This window comes from Phodopus roborovskii, unplaced genomic scaffold, assembly GCF_943737965.1.
Source record: "Phodopus roborovskii unplaced genomic scaffold, PHOROB, whole genome shotgun sequence".
NCBI classification, from domain to species: domain Eukaryota; kingdom Metazoa; phylum Chordata; class Mammalia; order Rodentia; family Cricetidae; genus Phodopus; species Phodopus roborovskii.
The window spans coordinates 11,014,518-11,035,316 of NW_026126651.1; the positions used below are offsets into that span (position 1 = coordinate 11,014,518).

Here is a 20,799-nt window from a genome sequence, read left to right on the forward strand (position 1 = left end):
GTCCCAGGGGATAAGAGCTTGCCCTTGTCCATTTGACCTCCTTGGCCTTTAAGGGGAAGGTTGCCCATCTGTGTAGTATGCCACTAAAATTCTGGATTGACAGGACAGCCACGTACGCCCAGAACAGAAAGCACAATCTTCAAGGAATAGCCGTGGTCCACTACTGAAAACTTCATCCCTGAAGCACTATCCGCTGCAAATACCGACAAGTGCAACCTCACCTCGCTGTCTCCACGTCCATGGCCGCACTGAGCCTTCGCCACACCATGACTCCCCTTCCTTCTCCTTTCAGGAGACACCTTTCTCACCCAGGTGGGCATCTTCATACCCACACATATTTTCCTTCCAAGGGAAACCATCTGTCTTTCCTGCCAATGACCTGAGGGACGTAAGTTCATTCCACTATTAAAAGTCCTCTTAGGCCTACACAACCATAGACGGCAGATTCTCTAGGACACCCAAACATAGGTCCCTAGTCTATTTCTCTGTCTCTTGTCTCTGTCTCGTCTCTATTTTGCTCTGTCTCCTTCTCTGTGTCTTAATACTTCATTTTCCTGAATGATGGGTGTCTCTCTGGATGCTTAGCAGGATACCACAATCAGACTTCAGGTGTGACACAATGTTCTAGAGTCCATGAAATAGGTCTGCAACTGGGGAACCTACATATGTACGTCCTGTATTGTGGGCCTCAGCATGATGACTCTAGGTGGGACTAGAATCTCCCAAGACACAGTGCAAATTCAAGGGTTCAAATGTCCACATATGGAACCTAGCATGCCAAAATTGCTTTGGAGTATTGGTCCAACACGTGAAAAGAAGTTTGGCCCACTCTTAAACCGCAGGCTCAAACCCAAAGGCCATTCGTCAGATAGGGTCCCGAGACGTCCAACACACAGGGCCTCTGCGAGCAATGGCACACTGCTGAATAGCACAGAACACGATACCTGACTAGACATGCATTAACCTTGCCTGGAGGCCTCTGAGGCCCTCTAGCACCTTGGAAGTCAGAGGACATCCTATGCACTGTTTGCCCTCCGCGGGGAGGGCCACAAGTGCAAACTCATTATCCAAGGGAAGGGCCATACCAACGAACGAATCCACCTTGCCTTTTGTATCCAGGCCAATGCCTAAACTTCCTTCAGGGAGAGCAATCCCTCCCGTGTCACTTAGCGCCTTTCCGATTGCCCCACTCAGGATGCCCAGGCTGGCTATCAATCTCCCGTGGCATTCATCCCACTCACAGCTTTGGATCTACTCTCAAGTGGTTCATGAGCCCTGACTACATTGTAGGCATGCCAGCACTCAAACCCTGACCATCTTCCTTCAGCTCCCTGACAGATTCCTGCCTTCAACGCAGTAAGAACTATGGCCGCGGGCTCACAGTACCCGGCCCTGCTCATCTCAGTGTCTCTCAGCAGCCCCGGCGCAGGGCTACAACGCACTTGAAGGCATCTGAACCAAACAGCACGGGCTTGCAGGCCACTCTGGGCAGGCCCACGGAGTGCGGACCCTGCTCTTCCTGCTCCAGTATCACAGTAGGCAATCGAGCTGAGGGCCTCTGCATGGAGCTGGCCGACATCCCTACTGCCTCTCAGGATGTCAAGTCAACAAGGGCAAGGGAGGATTGATTGCCAGCAAGTGCCAACCCTTCTGTCTTCACCACGACCCGACCGCGGTTTTGAGCAGAGAGGGGCATAGGACCAGCCCAAGGGCAGGGATTGTGTCTTCTGCTGGAGGAGGGCAGGAGCAGTTGAGTGGTTCCCAAGCCTGTGTCTGTCTCCTGGAGCACTTGGGTGACCCAAGGTGCCGGACCTCAGTCCCGATGAGAGAGGCGTTATTGAGTTTTCACTCATTTTGTTCAGCTTTTCCAAGGAATGTTTTTTGGAAATCATCATCGATCCAAGCACTCTGCAGTGCCCTTGCACAGAGCTATTCAGCACTGACAGGCATGGACTTCACGGGTGTTGGTGGGGTGCGAGACATATCAACAGGGGACCCGGCCTGGGATTGGGAACACACTGCCATGGATCCCTGAGGGCAAGGGGGCAGGAAATCGAGGCCTCAATCTGCTATGTGTACGGGCAGGCCAGGGTGCACCCGTGGCCAGTCCTCGCAGCACCACCAAAGCCCTAGAATCCTGAGCCGATGGGCACGTCTTTTGTGGCTTACCTTCTTCTTCTGGCCTTCTGCGGACTGTCACGAATACCGAGCAACTTCACTGGAGGCTCAGGCGGGAGCCTCCAGCTCTGGCAAAATGATGTTGGGGATCCTCTTAGGCACTCCGGCCACGCAGGACACAGAATGGGACACTCCCTGTGAACACATAAAAGCACACGCCACTGTTACACTGGGAACTCCGCATCTTTGACTGGAAGGGGTGGGCCTGCCTGGTCTCCGTGGGATGATCAGATCACGTCTGCTCTCTCACCACAACTGCTCTGCCCAAATTCCAGCATATTTTTGCCACACTGTGGATGATTTCGTCCCAGGGGATAAGAGCTTGCCCTTGTCCATTTGACCTCCTTGGCCTTTAAGAGGATCGTTGCCCATCTGTGTAGTATGCCACTAAAATTCTGGATTGACAGGACAGCCACGTACGCCCAGAACAGAAAGCACAATCTTCAAGGAATAGCCATGGTCCACTACTGAAAACCTCATCCCTGAAGCACTATCTGCTGCAAATACCGACAAGTGCAACCTCACCTCGCTGTCTCCACGTCCATGGACGCACTGAGCCTTCGCCACACCATGACTCCCCTTCCTCCTCCTTTCAGGAGACAACATTTTCACCCAGGTGGGCATCTACATACCCACCCATATTTTCCTTCCAAGGGAAACCATCTGTCTTTCCTGCCAATGACCTGAGGGACGTAAGTTCATTCCACTATTAAAAGTCCTCTTAGGCCTACACAACCATAGACGGCAGACTCTCTAGGACACCCAAACGTAGGTCCTTAGTCTATTTCTCTGTCTCTTGTCTCTGTCTCGTCTCTATTTTGCTCTGTTTCCTTCTCTGTGTCTTAATACTTCATTTTCCTGAATGATGGGTGTCTCTCTGGATGCCTAGCAGGATACCACAATCAGACTTCAGGTGTGACACAATGTTCTAGAGTCCATGAAATAGGTCTGCAACTGGGGAACCTGCATATGTACGTCCTGTATTGTGTGCCTCAGCATGATGACTCTAGGTGGGACTGGAATCTCCCAAGACACGGTGCAACTTCAAGGGTTCAAATGTCCACATATGGAACCTAGCATGCCAAAATTGTTTTGGAGAATTGGTCCAACACGTGAAAAGAAGTTTGGCCCACTCTTAAACCGCAGGCTCAAACCCAAAGGACATTCGTCAGATAGGGTCCCGAGATGTCTAACCACAGGTCCTCTGCGAGCAATGGCACACTGCTGAATAGCACAGAACACGATACCTGACTAGACATGCATTAACCTTGCCTGGAGGCCTCTGAGGCCCTCTAGCACCTTGGAAGTCAGAGGACATCCTATGCACTGTTTGCCCTCCGCGGGGAGGGCCACAAGTGCAAACTCATTATCCAAGGGAAGGGCCATACCAACGAACGAATCCACCTTGCCTTTTGTATCCAGGCCAATGCCTAAACTTCCTTCAGGGAGAGCAATCCCTCCCGTGTAACTTAGCGCCTTTCCGATTGCCCCACTCAGGATGCCCAGGCTGGCTATCAATCTCCCGTGGCATTCATCCCACTCACAGCTTTGGATCTACTCTCAAGTGGTTCATGAGCCCTGACTACATTGTAGGCATGCCAGCACTCAAACCCTGACCATCTTCCTTCAGCTCCCTGACAGATTCCTGCCTTCAACGCAGTAAGAACTATGGCCTCGGGCTCACAGTACCCGGCCCTGCTCATCTCAGTGTCTCTCAGCAGCCCCGGCGCAGGGCTACAACGCACTTGAAGGCATCTGAACCAAACAGCAAGGGCTTGCAGGCCACTCTGGGCAGGCCCACGGAGTGCGGACCCTGCTCTTCCTGCTCCAGTATCACAGTAGGCAATCGAGCTGAGGGCCTCTGCATGGAGCTGGCCGACATCCCTACTGCCTCTCAGGATGTCAAGTCAACAAGGGCAAGGGAGGATTGATTGCCAGCAAGTGCCAACCCTTTTGTCTTCACCACGACCCGACCGCGGTTGTGAGCAGAGAGGGGCAAAGGACCAGCCCAAGGGCAGGGATTGTGTCTTCTGCTGGAGGAGGGCAGGAGCAGTTGAGTGGTTCCCGAGCCTGTGTCTGTCTCCCCGGAGCACTTGGGTGACCCAAGGTGCCGGACCTCAGTCCCGATGAGAGAGGCGTTATTGAGTTTTCACTCATTTTGTTCAGCTTTTCCAAGGAATGTTTTTTGGGAATCATCATCGATCCAAGCACTCTGCAGTGCCCTTGCACAGAGCTATTCAGCACTGACAGGCATGGACTTCACGGGTGTTGGTGGGGTGCGAGACATATCAACAGGGGACCCGGCCTGGGATTGGGAACACACTGCCATGGACCCCTGAGGGCAAGGGGGCAGGAAATCGAGGCCTCAATCTGCTATGTGTACGGGCAGGCCAGGGTGCACCCGTGGCCAGTCCTCGCAGCACCACCAAAGCCCTTGAATCCTGAGCCGATTGGGCATGTCTTTTGTGGCTTACCTTATTCTTCTGGCCTTCTGCGGACTGTCACGAATACCGAGCAACTTCACTGGAGGCTCAGGCGGGAGCCTCCAGCTCTGGCAAAATGATGTTGGGGATCCTCTTAGGCACTCCGGCCACGCAGGACACAGAATGGGACACTCCCTGTGAACACATAAAAGCACACGCCACCGTTACACTGGGAACTCCGCATCTTTGACTGGAAGGGGTTGGCCTGCCTGGTCTCCGTGGGATGATCAGATCACGTCTGCTCTCTCACCACACCTGCTCTGCCCAAATTCCAGCATATTTTTGCCACACTGTGGATGATTTCGTCCCAGGGGATAAGAGCTTGCCCTTGTCCATTTGACCTCCTTGGCCTTTAAGGGGATCATTGCCCATCTGTGTAGTATGCCACTAAAATTCTGGATTGACAGGACAGCCACGTACGCCCAGAACAGAAAGCACAATCTTCAAGGAATAGCCGTGGTCCACTACTGTAAACTTCATCCCTGAAGCACTATCCGCTGCAAATACCGACAAGTGCAACCTCACCTCGCTGTCTCCACGTCCATGGCCGCACTGAGCCTTCGCCACACCATGACTCCCCTTCCTCCTCCTTTCAGGAGACACCTTTCTCACCCAGGTGGGCAGCTACATACCCACACATATTTTCCTTCCAAGGGAAACCATCTGTCTGTCCTGCCAATGACCTGAGGGGCATAAGTTCATTCCACTGTTAAAAGTCCTCTTAGGCCTACGCAACCATAGACGGCAGACTCTCTAGGACACCCAAACGTAGGTCCTTAGTCTATTTCTCTGTCTCTTGTCTCTGTCTCGTCTATATTTTGCTCTGTCTCCTTCTCTGTGTCTTAATACTTCATTTTCCTGAATGATGGGTGTCTCTCTGGATGCCTAGCAGGATACCACAATCAGACTTCAGGTGTGACACAATGTTCTAGAGTCCATGAAATAGGTCTGCAACTGGGGAACCTGCATATGTACGTCCTGTATTGTGTGCCTCAGCATGATGACTCTAGGTGGGACTGGAATCTCCCAAGACACGGTGCAACTTCAAGGGTTCAAATGTCCACATATGGAACCTAGCATGCCAAAATTGTTTTGGAGAATTGGTCCAACACGTGAAAAGAAGTTTGGCCCACTCTTAAACCGCAGGCTCAAACCCAAAGGCCATTCGTCAGATAGGGTCCCGAGATGTCCAACCACAGGTCCTCTGCGAGCAATGGCACACTGATGAATAGCACAGAACACGATACCTGACTAGACATGCATTAACCTTGCCTGGAGGCCTCTGAGGCCCTCTAGCACCTTGGAAGTCAGAGGACATCCTATGCACTGTTTGCCCTCCACGGGGAGGGCCACAAGTGTAAACTCATTATCCAAGGGAAGGGCCATACCAACGAACGAATCCACCTTGCCTTTTGTATCCAGGCCAATCCCTAAACTTCCTTCAGGGAGAGCAATCCCTCCCGTGTCACTTAGCGCCTTTCCGATTGCCCCACTCAGGATGCCCAGGCTGGTATCAATCTCCCGTGGCATTCATCCCACTCACAGCTTTGGATCTACTCTCAAGTGGTTCATGAGCCCTGACTACATTGTAGGCATGCCAGCACTCAAACCCTGACCATCTTCCTTCAGCTCCCTGACAGATTCCTGCCTTCAACGCAGTAAGAACTATGGCCGCGGGCTCACAGTACCCGGCCCTGCTCATCTCAGTGTCTCTCAGCAGCCCCGGCGCAGGGCTACAACGCACTTGAAGGCATCTGAACCAAACAGCACGGGCTTGCAGGCCACTCTGGGCAGGCCCACGGAGTGCGGACCCTGCTCTTCCTGCTCCAGTATCACAGTAGGCAATCGAGCTGAGGGCCTCTGCATGGAGCCGGCCGACAACCCTACTGCCTCTCAGGATGTCAAGTCAACAAGGGCAAGGGAGGATTGCCAGCAAGTGCCAACCCTTCTGTCTTCACCACGACCCGACCGCGGTTGTGAGCAGAGAGGGGCAAAGGACCAGCCCAAGGGTAGGGATTGTGTCTTCTGCTGGAGGAGGGCAGGAGCAGTTGAGTGGTTCCCGAGCCTGTGTCTGTCTCCCGGAGCACTTGGGTGACCCAAGGTGCCGGACCTCAGTCCCGATGAGAGAGGCGTTATTGAGTTTTCACTCATTTTGTTCAGCTTTTCCAAGGAATGTTTTTTGGGAATCATCATCGATCCAAGCACTCTGCAGTGCCCTTGCACAGAGCTATTCAGCACTGACAGGCATGGACTTCACGGGTGTTGGTGGGGTGCGAGACATATCAACAGGGGACCCGGCCTGGGATTGGGAACACACTGCCATGGACCCCTGAGGGCAAGGGGGCAGGAAATCGAGGCCTCAATCTGCTATGTGTACGGGCAGGCCAGGGTGCACCCGTGGCCAGTCCTCGCAGCACCACCAAAGCCCTAGAATCCTGAGCCGATGGGGCATGTCTTTTGTGGCTTACCTTCTTCTTCTGGCCTTCTGCGGACTGTCACGAATACCGAGCAACTTCACTGGAGGCTCAGGCGGGAGCCTCCAGCTCTGGCAAAATGATGTTGGGGATCCTCTTAGGCACTCCGGCCACGCAGGACACAGAATGGGACACTCCCTGTGAACACATAAAAGCACACGCCACCGTTACACTGGGAACTCCGCATCTTTGACTGGAAGGGGTTGGCCTGCCTGGTCTCCGTGGGATGATCAGATCACGTCTGCTCTCTCACCACACCTGCTCTGCCCAAATTCCAGCATATTTTTGCCACACTGTGGATGATTTCGTCCCAGGGGATAAGAGCTTGCCCTTGTCCATTTGACCTCCTTGGCCTTTAAGGGGATCATTGCCCATCTGTGTAGTATGCCACTAAAATTCTGGATTGACAGGACAGCCACGTACGCCCAGAACAGAAAGCACAATCTTCAAGGAATAGCCGTGGTCCACTACTGTAAACTTCATCCCTGAAGCACTATCCGCTGCAAATACCGACAAGTGCAACCTCACCTCGCTGTCTCCACGTCCATGGCCGCACTGAGCCTTCGCCACACCATGACTCCCCTTCCTCCTCCTTTCAGGAGACACCTTTCTCACCCAGGTGGGCATCTACATACCCACCCATATTTTCCTTCCAAGGGAAACCATCTGTCTGTCCTGCCAATGACCTGAGGGGCATAAGTTCATTCCACTGTTAAAAGTCCTCTTAGGCCTACACAACCATAGACGGCAGACTCTCTAGGACACCCAAACGTAGGTCCTTAGTCTATTTCTCTGTCTCTTGTCTCTGTCTCGTCTATATTTTGCTCTGTCTCCTTCTCTGTGTCTTAATACTTCATTTTCCTGAATGATGGGTGTCTCTCTGGATGCCTAGCAGGATACCACAATCAGACTTCAGGTGTGACACAATGTTCTAGAGTCCATGAAATAGGTCTGCAACTGGGGAACCTGCATATGTACGTCCTGTATTGTGTGCCTCAGCATGATGACTCTAGGTGGGACTGGAATCTCCCAAGACACGGTGCAACTTCAAGGGTTCAAATGTCCACATATGGAACCTAGCATGCCAAAATTGTTTTGGAGAATTGGTCCAACACGTGAAAAGAAGTTTGGCCCACTCTTAAACCGCAGGCTCAAACCCAAAGGCCATTCGTCAGATAGGGTCCCGAGATGTCCAACCACAGGTCCTCTGCGAGCAATGGCACACTGATGAATAGCACAGAACACGATACCTGACTAGACATGCATTAACCTTGCCTGGAGGCCTCTGAGGCCCTCTAGCACCTTGGAAGTCAGAGGACATCCTATGCACTGTTTGCCCTCCACGGGGAGGGCCACAAGTGTAAACTCATTATCCAAGGGAAGGGCCATACCAACGAACGAATCCACCTTGCCTTTTGTATCCAGGCCAATGCCTAAACTTCCTTCAGGGAGAGCAATCCCTCCCGTGTCACTTAGCGCCTTTCCGATTGCCCCACTCAGGATGCCCAGGCTGGTATCAATCTCCCGTGGCATTCATCCCACTCACAGCTTTGGATCTACTCTCAAGTGGTTCATGAGCCCTGACTACATTGTAGGCATGCCAGCACTCAAACCCTGACCATCTTCTTTCAGCTCCCTGACAGATTCCTGCCTTCAACGCAGTAAGAACTATGGCCGCGGGCTCACAGTACCCGGCCCTGCTCATCTCAGTGTCTCTCAGCAGCCCCGGCGCAGGGCTACAACGCACTTGAGGGCATCTGAACCAAACAGCACGGGCTTGCAGGCCACTCTGGGCAGGCCCACGGAGTGCGGACCCTGCTCTTCCTGCTCCAGTATCACAGTAGGCAATCGAGCTGAGGGCCTCTGCATGGAGCCGGCCGACAACCCTACTGCCTCTCAGGATGTCAAGTCAACAAGGGCAAGGGAGGATTGCCAGCAAGTGCCAACCCTTCTGTCTTCACCACGACCCGACCGCGGTTGTGAGCAGAGAGGGGCAAAGGACCAGCCCAAGGGTAGGGATTGTGTCTTCTGCTGGAGGAGGGCAGGAGCAGTTGAGTGGTTCCCGAGCCTGTGTCTGTCTCCCGGAGCACTTGGGTGACCCAAGGTGCCGGACCTCAGTCCCGATGAGAGAGGCGTTATTGAGTTTTCACTCATTTTGTTCAGCTTTTCCAAGGAATGTTTTTTGGGAATCATCATCGATCCAAGCACTCTGCAGTGCCCTTGCACAGAGCTATTCAGCACTGACAGGCATGGACTTCACGGGTGTTGGTGGGGTGCGAGACATATCAACAGGGGACCCGGCCTGGGATTGGGAACACACTGCCATGGACCCCTGAGGGCAAGGGGGCAGGAAATCGAGGCCTCAATCTGCTATGTGTACGGGCAGGCCAGGGTGCACCCGTGGCCAGTCCTCGCAGCACCACCAAAGCCCTAGAATCCTGAGCCGATGGGGCATGTCTTTTGTGGCTTACCTTCTTCTTCTGGCCTTCTGCGGACTGTCACGAATACCGAGCAACTTCACTGGAGGCTCAGGCGGGAGCCTCCAGCTCTGGCAAAATGATGTTGGGGATCCTCTTAGGCACTCCGGCCACGCAGGACACAGAATGGGACACTCCCTGTGAACACATAAAAGCACACGCCACCGTTACACTGGGAACTCCGCATCTTTGACTGGAAGGGGTTGGCCTGCCTGGTCTCCGTGGGATGATCAGATCACGTCTGCTCTCTCACCACACCTGCTCTGCCCAAATTCCAGCATATTTTTGCCACACTGTGGATGATTTCGTCCCAGGGGATAAGAGCTTGCCCTTGTCCATTTGACCTCCTTGGCCTTTAAGGGGATCATTGCCCATCTGTGTAGTATGCCACTAAAATTCTGGATTGACAGGACAGCCACGTACGCCCAGAACAGAAAGCACAATCTTCAAGGAATAGCCGTGGTCCACTACTGTAAACTTCATCCCTGAAGCACTATCCGCTGCAAATACCGACAAGTGCAACCTCACCTCGCTGTCTCCACGTCCATGGCCGCACTGAGCCTTCGCCACACCATGACTCCCCTTCCTCCTCCTTTCAGGAGACACCTTTCTCACCCAGGTGGGCATCTACATACCCACCCATATTTTCCTTCCAAGGGAAACCATCTGTCTGTCCTGCCAATGACATGAGGGGCAAAAGTTCATTCCACTATTAAAAGTCCTCTTAGGCCTACACAACCATAGACGGCAGACTCTCTAGGACACCCAAACATAGGTCCTTAGTCTATTTCTCTGTCTCTTGTCTCTGTCTCGTCTCTATTTTGCTCTGTTTCCTTCTCTGTGTCTTAATACTTCTTTTTCCTGAATGATGGGTGTCTCTCTGGATGCCTAGCAGGATACGACAATCAGACTTCAGGTGTGACACAATGTTCTAGAGTCCATGAAATAGGTCTGCAACTGGGGAACCTGCATATGTACGTCCTGTATTGTGGGCCTCAGCATGATGACTCTAGGTGGGACTGGAATCTCCCAAGACACGGTGCAACTTCAAGGGTTCAAATGTCCACATATGGAACCTAGCATGCCAAAATTGTTTTGGAGAATTGGTCCAACACGTGAAAAGAAGTTTGGCCCACTCTTAAACCGCAGGCCCAAACCCAAAGGCCATTCGTCAGATAGGGTCCCGAGATGTCCAACACACAGGGCCTCTGCGAGCAATGGCACACTGCTGAATAGCACAGAACACGATACCTGACTAGACATGCATTAACCTTGCCTGGAGGCCTCTGAGGCCCTCTAGCACCTTGGAAGTCAGAGGACATCCTATGCACTGTTTGCCCTCCGCGGGGAGGGCCACAAGTGTAAACTCATTATCCAAGGGAAGGGCCATACCAACGAACGAATCCACCTTGCCTTTTGTATCCAGGCCAATGCCTAAACTTCCTTCAGGGAGAGCAATCCCTCCCGTGTCACTTAGCGCCTTTCCGATTGCCCCACTCAGGATGCCCAGGCTGGTATCAATCTCCCGTGGCATTCATCCCACTCACAGCTTTGGATCTACTCTCAAGTGGTTCATGAGCCCTGACTACATTGTAGGCATGCCAGCACTCAAACCCTGACCATCTTCCTTCAGCTCCCTGACAGATTCCTGCCTTCAACGCAGTAAGAACTATGGCCGCGGGCTCACAGTACCCGGCCCTGCTCATCTCAGTGTCTCTCAGCAGCCCCGGCGCAGGGCTACAACGCACTTGAAGGCATCTGAACCAAACAGCACGGGCTTGCAGGCCACTCTGGGCAGGCCCACGGAGTGCGGACCCTGCTCTTCCTGCTCCAGTATCACAGTAGGCAATCGAGCTGAGGGCCTCTGCATGGAGCTGGCCGACATCCCTACTGCCTCTCAGGATGTCAAGTCAACAAGGGCAAGGGAGGATTGATTGCCAGCAAGTGCCAACCCTTCTGTCTTCACCACGACCCGACCGCGGTTGTGAGCAGAGAGGGGCAAAGGACCAGCCCAAGGGCAGGGATTGTGTCTTCTGCTGGAGGAGGGCAGGAGCAGTTGAGTGGTTCCCGAGCCTGTGTCTGTCTCCCGGAGCACTTGGGTGACCCAAGGTGCCGGACCTCAGTCCCGATGAGAGAGGCGTTATTGAGTTTTCACTCATTTTGTTCAGCTTTTCCAAGGAATGTTTTTTGGGAATCATCATCGATCCAAGCACTCTGCAGTGCCCTTGCACAGAGCTATTCAGCACTGACAGGCATGGACTTCACGGGTGTTGGTGGGGTGCGAGACATATCAACAGGGGACCCGGCCTGGGATTGGGAACACACTGCCATGGACCCCTGAGGGCAAGGGGGCAGGAAATCGAGGCCTCAATCTGCTATGTGTACGGGCAGGCCAGGGTGCACCCGTGGCCAGTCCTCGCAGCACCACCAAAGCCCTAGAATCCTGAGCCGATGGGGCATGTCTTTTGTGGCTTACCTTCTTCTTCTGGCCTTCTGCGGACTGTCACGAATACCGAGCAACTTCACTGGAGGCTCAGGCGGGAGCCTCCAGCTCTGGCAAAATGATGTTGGGGATCCTCTTAGGCACTCCGGCCACGCAGGACACAGAATGGGACACTCCCTGTGAACACATAAAAGCACACGCCACCGTTACACTGGGAACTCCGCATCTTTGACTGGAAGGGGTTGGCCTGCCTGGTCTCCGTGGGATGATCAGATCACGTCTGCTCTCTCACCACACCTGCTCTGCCCAAATTCCAGCATATTTTTGCCACACTGTGGATGATTTCGTCCCAGGGGATAAGAGCTTGCCCTTGTCCATTTGACCTCCTTGGCCTTTAAGGGGATCATTGCCCATCTGTGTAGTATGCCACTAAAATTCTGGATTGACAGGACAGCCACGTACGCCCAGAACAGAAAGCACAATCTTCAAGGAATAGCCGTGGTCCACTACTGTAAACTTCATCCCTGAAGCACTATCCGCTGCAAATACCGACAAGTGCAACCTCACCTCGCTGTCTCCACGTCCATGGCCGCACTGAGCCTTCGCCACACCATGACTCCCCTTCCTCCTCCTTTCAGGAGACACCTTTCTCACCCAGGTGGGCAGCTACATACCCACACATATTTTCCTTCCAAGGGAAACCATCTGTCTGTCCTGCCAATGACCTGAGGGGCATAAGTTCATTCCACTGTTAAAAGTCCTCTTAGGCCTACACAACCATAGACGGCAGACTCTCTAGGACACCCAAACGTAGGTCCTTAGTCTATTTCTCTGTCTCTTGTCTCTGTCTCGTCTATATTTTGCTCTGTCTCCTTCTCTGTGTCTTAATACTTCATTTTCCTGAATGATGGGTGTCTCTCTGGATGCCTAGCAGGATACCACAATCAGACTTCAGGTGTGACACAATGTTCTAGAGTCCATGAAATAGGTCTGCAACTGGGGAACCTGCATATGTACGTCCTGTATTGTGGGCCTCAGCATGATGACTCTAGGTGGGACTGGAATCTCCCAAGACACGGTGCAACTTCAAGGGTTCAAATGTCCACATATGGAACCTAGCATGCCAAAATTGTTTTGGAGAATTGGTCCAACACGTGAAAAGAAGTTTGGCCCACTCTTAAACCGCAGGCTCAAACCCAAAGGCCATTCGTCAGATAGGGTCCCGAGATGTCCAACCACAGGTCCTCTGCGAGCAATGGCACACTGATGAATAGCACAGAACACGATACCTGACTAGACATGCATTAACCTTGCCTGGAGGCCTCTGAGGCCCTCTAGCACCTTGGAAGTCAGAGGACATCCTATGCACTGTTTGCCCTCCACGGGGAGGGCCACAAGTGTAAACTCATTATCCAAGGGAAGGGCCATACCAACGAACGAATCCACCTTGCCTTTTGTATCCAGGCCAATCCCTAAACTTCCTTCAGGGAGAGCAATCCCTCCCGTGTCACTTAGCGCCTTTCCGATTGCCCCACTCAGGATGCCCAGGCTGGTATCAATCTCCCGTGGCATTCATCCCACTCACAGCTTTGGATCTACTCTCAAGTGGTTCATGAGCCCTGACTACATTGTAGGCATGCCAGCACTCAAACCCTGACCATCTTCCTTCAGCTCCCTGACAGATTCCTGCCTTCAACGCAGTAAGAACTATGGCCGCGGGCTCACAGTACCCGGCCCTGCTCATCTCAGTGTCTCTCAGCAGCCCCGGCGCAGGGCTACAACGCACTTGAAGGCATCTGAACCAAACAGCACGGGCTTGCAGGCCACTCTGGGCAGGCCCACGGAGTGCGGACCCTGCTCTTCCTGCTCCAGTATCACAGTAGGCAATCGAGCTGAGGGCCTCTGCATGGAGCCGGCCGACAACCCTACTGCCTCTCAGGATGTCAAGTCAACAAGGGCAAGGGAGGATTGCCAGCAAGTGCCAACCCTTCTGTCTTCACCACGACCCGACCGCGGTTGTGAGCAGAGAGGGGCAAAGGACCAGCCCAAGGGTAGGGATTGTGTCTTCTGCTGGAGGAGGGCAGGAGCAGTTGAGTGGTTCCCGAGCCTGTGTCTGTCTCCCCGGAGCACTTGGGTGACCCAAGGTGCCGGACCTCAGTCCCGATGAGAGAGGCGTTATTGAGTTTTCACTCATTTTGTTCAGCTTTTCCAAGGAATGTTTTTTGGGAATCATCATCGATCCAAGCACTCTGCAGTGCCCTTGCACAGAGCTATTCAGCACTGACAGGCATGGACTTCACGGGTGTTGGTGGGGTGCGAGACATATCAACAGGGGACCCGGCCTGGGATTGGGAACACACTGCCATGGACCCCTGAGGGCAAGGGGGCAGGAAATCGAGGCCTCAATCTGCTATGTGTACGGGCAGGCCAGGGTGCACCCGTGGCCAGTCCTCGCAGCACCACCAAAGCCCTAGAATCCTGAGCCGATGGGGCATGTCTTTTGTGGCTTACCTTCTTCTTCTGGCCTTCTGCGGACTGTCACGAATACCGAGCAACTTCACTGGAGGCTCAGGCGGGAGCCTCCAGCTCTGGCAAAATGATGTTGGGGATCCTCTTAGGCACTCCGGCCACGCAGGACACAGAATGGGACACTCCCTGTGAACACATAAAAGCACACGCCACCGTTACACTGGGAACTCCGCATCTTTGACTGGAAGGGGTTGGCCTGCCTGGTCTCCGTGGGATGATCAGATCACGTCTGCTCTCTCACCACACCTGCTCTGCCCAAATTCCAGCATATTTTTGCCACACTGTGGATGATTTCGTCCCAGGGGATAAGAGCTTGCCCTTGTCCATTTGACCTCCTTGGCCTTTAAGGGGATCATTGCCCATCTGTGTAGTATGCCACTAAAATTCTGGATTGACAGGACAGCCACGTACGCCCAGAACAGAAAGCACAATCTTCAAGGAATAGCCGTGGTCCACTACTGTAAACTTCATCCCTGAAGCACTATCCGCTGCAAATACCGACAAGTGCAACCTCACCTCGCTGTCTCCACGTCCATGGCCGCACTGAGCCTTCGCCACACCATGACTCCCCTTCCTCCTCCTTTCAGGAGACACCTTTCTCACCCAGGTGGGCATCTACATACCCACCCATATTTTCCTTCCAAGGGAAACCATCTGTCTGTCCTGCCAATGACCTGAGGGGCAAAAGTTCATTCCACTATTAAAAGTCCTCTTAGGCCTACACAACCATAGACGGCAGACTCTCTAGGACACCCAAACATAGGTCCTTAGTCTATTTCTCTGTCTCTTGTCTCTGTCTCGTCTCTATTTTGCTCTGTCTCCTTCTCTGTGTCTTAATACTTCATTTTCCTGAATGATGGGTGTCTCTCTGGATGCCTAGCAGGATACCACAATCAGACTTCAGGTGTGACACAATGTTCTAGAGTCCATGAAATAGGTCTGCAACTGGGGAACCTGCATATGTACGTCCTGTATTGTGGGCCTCAGCATGATGACTCTAGGTGGGACTGGAATCTCCCAAGACACGGTGCAACTTCAAGGGTTCAAATGTCCACATATGGAACCTAGCATGCCAAAATTGCTTTGGAGAATTGGTCCAACACGTGAAAAGAAGTTTGGCCCACTCTTAAACCGCAGGCCCAAACCCAAAGGCCATTCGTCAGATAGGGTCCCGAGATGTCCAACACACAGGGCCTCTGCGAGCAATGGCACACTGCTGAATAGCACAGAACACGATACCTGACTAGACATGCATTAACCTTGCCTGGAGGCCTCTGAGGCCCTCTAGCACCTTGGAAGTCAGAGGACATCCTATGCACTGTTTGCCCTCCACGGGGAGGGCCACAAGTGTAAACTCATTATCCAAGGGAAGGGCCATACCAACGAACGAATCCACCTTGCCTTTTGTATCCAGGCCAATGCCTAAACTTCCTTCAGGGAGAGCAATCCCTCCCGTGTCACTTAGCGCCTTTCCGATTGCCCCACTCAGGATGCCCAGGCTGGTATCAATCTCCCGTGGCATTCATCCCACTCACAGCTTTGGATCTACTCTCAAGTGGTTCATGAGCCCTGACTACATTGTAGGCATGCCAGCACTCAAACCCTGACCATCTTCCTTCAGCTCCCTGACAGATTCCTGCCTTCAACGCAGTAAGAACTATGGCCGCGGGCTCACAGTACCCGGCCCTGCTCATCTCAGTGTCTCTCAGCAGCCCCGGCGCAGGGCTACAACGCACTTGAAGGCATCTGAACCAAACAGCACGGGCTTGCAGGCCACTCTGGGCAGGCCCACGGAGTGCGGACCCTGCTCTTCCTGCTCCAGTATCACAGTAGGCAATCGAGCTGAGGGCCTCTGCATGGAGCTGGCCGACATCCCTACTGCCTCTCAGGATGTCAAGTCAACAAGGGCAAGGGAGGATTGATTGCCAGCAAGTGCCAACCCTTCTGTCTTCACCACGACCCGACCGCGGTTGTGAGCAGAGAGGGGCAAAGGACCAGCCCAAGGGCAGGGATTGTGTCTTCTGCTGGAGGAGGGCAGGAGCAGTTGAGTGGTTCCCGAGCCTGTGTCTGTCTCCTCGGAGCACTTGGGTGACCCAAGGTGCCGGACCTCAGTCCCGATGAGAGAGGCGTTATTGAGTTTTCACTCATTTTGTTCAGCTTTTCCAAGGAATGTTTTTTGGGAATCATCATCGATCCAAGCACTCTGCAGTGCCCTTGCACAGAGCTATTCAGCACTGACAGGCATGGACTTCACGGGTGTTGGTGGGGTGCGAGACATATCAACAGGGGACCCGGCCTGGGATTGGGAACACACTGCCATGGACCCCTGAGGGCAAGGGGGCAGGAAATCGAGGCCTCAATCTGCTATGTGTACGGGCAGGCCAGGGTGCACCCGTGGCCAGTCCTCGCAGCACCACCAAAGCCCTAGAATCCTGAGCCGATGGGGCATGTCTTTTGTGGCTTACCTTCTTCTTCTGGCCTTCTGCGGACTGTCACGAATACCGAGCAACTTCACTGGAGGCTCAGGCGGGAGCCTCCAGCTCTGGCAAAATGATGTTGGGGATCCTCTTAGGCACTCCGGCCACGCAGGACACAGAATGGGACACTCCCTGTGAACACATAAAAGCACACGCCACCGTTACACTGGGAACTCCGCATCTTTGACTGGAAGGGGTTGGCCTGCCTGGTCTCCGTGGGATGATCAGATCACGTCTGCTCTCTCACCACACCTGCTCTGCCCAAATTCCAGCATATTTTTGCCACACTGTGGATGATTTCGTCCCAGGGGATAAGAGCTTGCCCTTGTCCATTTGACCTCCTTGGCCTTTAAGGGGATCATTGCCCATCTGTGTAGTATGCCACTAAAATTCTGGATTGACAGGACAGCCACGTACGCCCAGAACAGAAAGCACAATCTTCAAGGAATAGCCGTGGTCCACTACTGTAAACTTCATCCCTGAAGCACTATCCGCTGCAAATACCGACAAGTGCAACCTCACCTCGCTGTCTCCACGTCCATGGCCGCACTGAGCCTTCGCCACACCATGACTCCCCTTCCTCCTCCTTTCAGGAGACACCTTTCTCACCCAGGTGGGCATCTACATACCCACCCATATTTTCCTTCCAAGGGAAACCATCTGTCTGTCCTGCCAATGACCTGAGGGGCAAAAGTTCATTCCACTATTAAAAGTCCTCTTAGGCCTACACAACCATAGACGGCAGACTCTCTAGGACACCCAAACATAGGTCCTTAGTCTATTTCTCTGTCTCTTGTCTCTGTCTCGTCTCTATTTTGCTCTGTTTCCTTCTCTGTGTCTTAATACTTCTTTTTCCTGAATGATGGGTGTCTCTCTGGATGCCTAGCAGGATACGACAATCAGACTTCAGGTGTGACACAATGTTCTAGAGTCCATGAAATAGGTCTGCAACTGGGGAACCTGCATATGTACGTCCTGTATTGTGGGCCTCAGCATGATGACTCTAGGTGGGACTGGACTCTCCCAAGACACGGTGCAACTTCAAGGGTTCAAATGTCCACATATGGAACCTAGCATGCCAAAATTGCTTTGGAGAATTGGTCCAACACGTGAAAAGAAGTTTGGCCCACTCTTAAACCGCAGGCCCAAACCCAAAGGCCATTCGTCAGATAGGGTCCCGAGACGTCCAACACACAGGGCCTCTGCGAGCAATGGCACACTGCTGAATAGCACAGAACACGATACCTGACTAGACATGCATTAACCTTGCCTGGAGGCCTCTGAGGCCCTCTAGCACCTTGGAAGTCAGAGGACATCCTATGCACTGTTTGCCCTCCGCGGGGAGGGCCACAAGTGTAAACTCATTATCCAAGGGAAGGGCCATACCAACGAACGAATCCACCTTGCCTTTTGTATCCAGGCCAATGCCTAAACTTCCTTCAGGGAGAGCAATCCCTCCCGTGTCACTTAGCGCCTTTCCGATTGCCCCACTCAGGATGCCCAGGCTGGTATCAATCTCCCGTGGCATTCATCCCACTCACAGCTTTGGATCTACTCTCAAGTGGTTCATGAGCCCTGACTACATTGTAGGCATGCCAGCACTCAAACCCTGACCATCTTCTTTCAGCTCCCTGACAGATTCCTGCCTTCAACGCAGTAAGAACTATGGCCGCGGGCTCACAGTACCCGGCCCTGCTCATCTCAGTGTCTCTCAGCAGCCCCGGCGCAGGGCTACAACGCACTTGAAGGCATCTGAACCAAACAGCACGGGCTTGCAGGCCACTCTGGGCAGGCCCACGGAGTGCAGCCCCTGCTCTTCCTGCTCCAGTATCACAGTAGGCAATCGAGCTGAGGGCCTCTGCATGGAGCTGGCCGACATCCCTACTGCCTCTCAGGATGTCAAGTCAACAAGGGCAAGGGAGGATTGATTGCCAGCAAGTGCCAACCCTTCTGTCTTCACCACGACCCGAGTGCGGTTGTGAGCAGAGAGGGGCAAAGGACCAGCCCAAGGGCAGGGATTGTGTCTTCTGCTGGAGGAGGGCAGGAGCAGTTGAGTGGTTCCCGAGCCTGTGTCTGTCTCCCGGAGCACTTGGGTGACCCAAGGTGCCGGACCTCAGTCCCGATGAGAGAGGCGTTATTGAGTTTTCACTCATTTTGTTCAGCTTTTCCAAGGAATGTTTTTTGGGAATCATCATCGATCCAAGCACTCTGCAGTGCCCTTGCACAGAGCTATTCAGCACTGACAGGCATGGACTTCACGGGTGTTGGTGGGGTGCGAGACATATCAACAGGGGACCCGGCCTGGGATTGGGAACACACTGCCATGGACCCCTGAGGGCAAGGGGGCAGGAAATCGAGGCCTCAATCTGCTATGTGTACGGGCAGGCCAGGGTGCACCCGTGGCCAGTCCTCGCAGCACCACCAAAGCCCTAGAATCCTGAGCCGATGGGGCATGTCTTTTGTGGCTTACCTTCTTCTTCTGGCCTTCTGCGGACTGTCACGAATACCGAGCAACTTCACTGGAGGCTCAGGCGGGAGCCTCCAGCTCTGGCAAAATGATGTTGGGGATCCTCTTAGGCACTCCGGCCACGCAGGACACAGAATGGGACACTCCCTGTGAACACATAAAAGCACACGCCACCGTTACACTGGGAACTCCGCATCTTTGACTGGAAGGGGTTGGCCTGCCTGGTCTCCGTGGGATGATCAGATCACGTCTGCGCTCTCACCACACCTGCTCTGCCCAAATTCCAGCATATTTTTGCCACACTGTGGATGATTTCGTCCCAGGGGATAAGAGCTTGCCCTTGTCCATTTGACCTCCTTGGCCTTTAAGGGGATCATTGCCCATCTGTGTAGTATGCCACTAAAATTCTGGATTGACAGGACAGCCACGTACGCCCAGAACAGAAAGCACAATCTTCAAGGAATAGCCGTGGTCCACTACTGTAAACTTCATCCCTGAAGCACTATCCGCTGCAAATACCGACAAGTGCAACCTCACCTCGCTGTCTCCACGTCCATGGCCGCACTGAGCCTTCGCCACACCATGACTCCCCTTCCTCCTCCTTTCAGGAGACACCTTTCTCACCCAGGTGGGCATCTACATACCCACCCATATTTTCCTTCCAAGGGAAACCATCTGTCTGTCCTGCCAATGACCTGAGGGGCATAAGTTCATTCCACTATTAAAAGTCCTCTTAGGCCTACACAACCATAGACGGCAGACTCTCTAGGACACCCAAACGTAGGTCCTTAGTCTATTTCTCTGTCTCTTGTCTCTGTCTCGTCTCTATTTTGCTCTGTCTCCTTCTCTGTGTCTTAATACTTCATTTTCCTGAATGATGGGTGTCTCTCTGGATGCCTAGCAGGATACCACAATCAGACTTCAGGTGTGACACAATGTTCTAGAGTCCATGAAATAGGTCTGCAACTGGGGAACCTGCATATGTACGTCCTGTATTGTGGGCCTCAGCATGATGACTCTAGGTGGGACTGGAATCTCCCAAGACACGGTGCAACTTCAAGGGTTCAAATGTCCACATATGGAACCTAGCATGCCAAAATTGTTTTGGAGAATTGGTCCAACACGTGAAAAGAAGTTTGGCCCACTCTTAAACCGCAGGCCCAAACCCAAAGGCCATTCGTCAGATAGGGTCCCGAGATGTCCAACACACAGGGCCTCTGCGAGCAATGGCACACTGCTGAATAGCACAGAACACGATACCTGACTAGACA

General features: G+C 53.2%; 8 non-coding genes across 8 annotated transcripts; all 8 read right to left on the reverse strand.

Moving 5' to 3' along the window:
- Nucleotides 1-1,808: 1,808 nt before the first annotated feature.
- LOC127214028 (small nucleolar RNA SNORD116) lies at nt 1,809-1,901 on the reverse strand. The gene has a single exon (XR_007833751.1). It is a non-coding gene; the product is annotated as a small nucleolar RNA SNORD116 (small nucleolar RNA).
- A 2,389-nt stretch (nt 1,902-4,290) lies between these two features.
- LOC127213978 (small nucleolar RNA SNORD116) lies at nt 4,291-4,383 on the reverse strand. Its single transcript, XR_007833704.1, has one exon. It is a non-coding gene; the product is annotated as a small nucleolar RNA SNORD116 (small nucleolar RNA).
- Nucleotides 4,384-6,767: 2,384 nt separating this feature from the next.
- LOC127213979 (small nucleolar RNA SNORD116) lies at nt 6,768-6,860 on the reverse strand. The gene has a single exon (XR_007833705.1). It is a non-coding gene; the product is annotated as a small nucleolar RNA SNORD116 (small nucleolar RNA).
- A 2,384-nt stretch (nt 6,861-9,244) lies between these two features.
- Nucleotides 9,245-9,337, reverse strand: LOC127213981 (small nucleolar RNA SNORD116). The gene has a single exon (XR_007833707.1). It is a non-coding gene; the product is annotated as a small nucleolar RNA SNORD116 (small nucleolar RNA).
- A 2,389-nt stretch (nt 9,338-11,726) lies between these two features.
- Nucleotides 11,727-11,819, reverse strand: LOC127213982 (small nucleolar RNA SNORD116). The gene has a single exon (XR_007833708.1). It is a non-coding gene; the product is annotated as a small nucleolar RNA SNORD116 (small nucleolar RNA).
- A 2,385-nt stretch (nt 11,820-14,204) lies between these two features.
- LOC127213983 (small nucleolar RNA SNORD116) lies at nt 14,205-14,297 on the reverse strand. Its single transcript, XR_007833709.1, has one exon. It is a non-coding gene; the product is annotated as a small nucleolar RNA SNORD116 (small nucleolar RNA).
- A 2,390-nt stretch (nt 14,298-16,687) lies between these two features.
- On the reverse strand, nt 16,688-16,780 carry LOC127213985 (small nucleolar RNA SNORD116). Its single transcript, XR_007833710.1, has one exon. It is a non-coding gene; the product is annotated as a small nucleolar RNA SNORD116 (small nucleolar RNA).
- A 2,389-nt stretch (nt 16,781-19,169) lies between these two features.
- On the reverse strand, nt 19,170-19,262 carry LOC127213986 (small nucleolar RNA SNORD116). Its single transcript, XR_007833711.1, has one exon. It is a non-coding gene; the product is annotated as a small nucleolar RNA SNORD116 (small nucleolar RNA).
- Nucleotides 19,263-20,799: the final 1,537 nt, after the last annotated feature.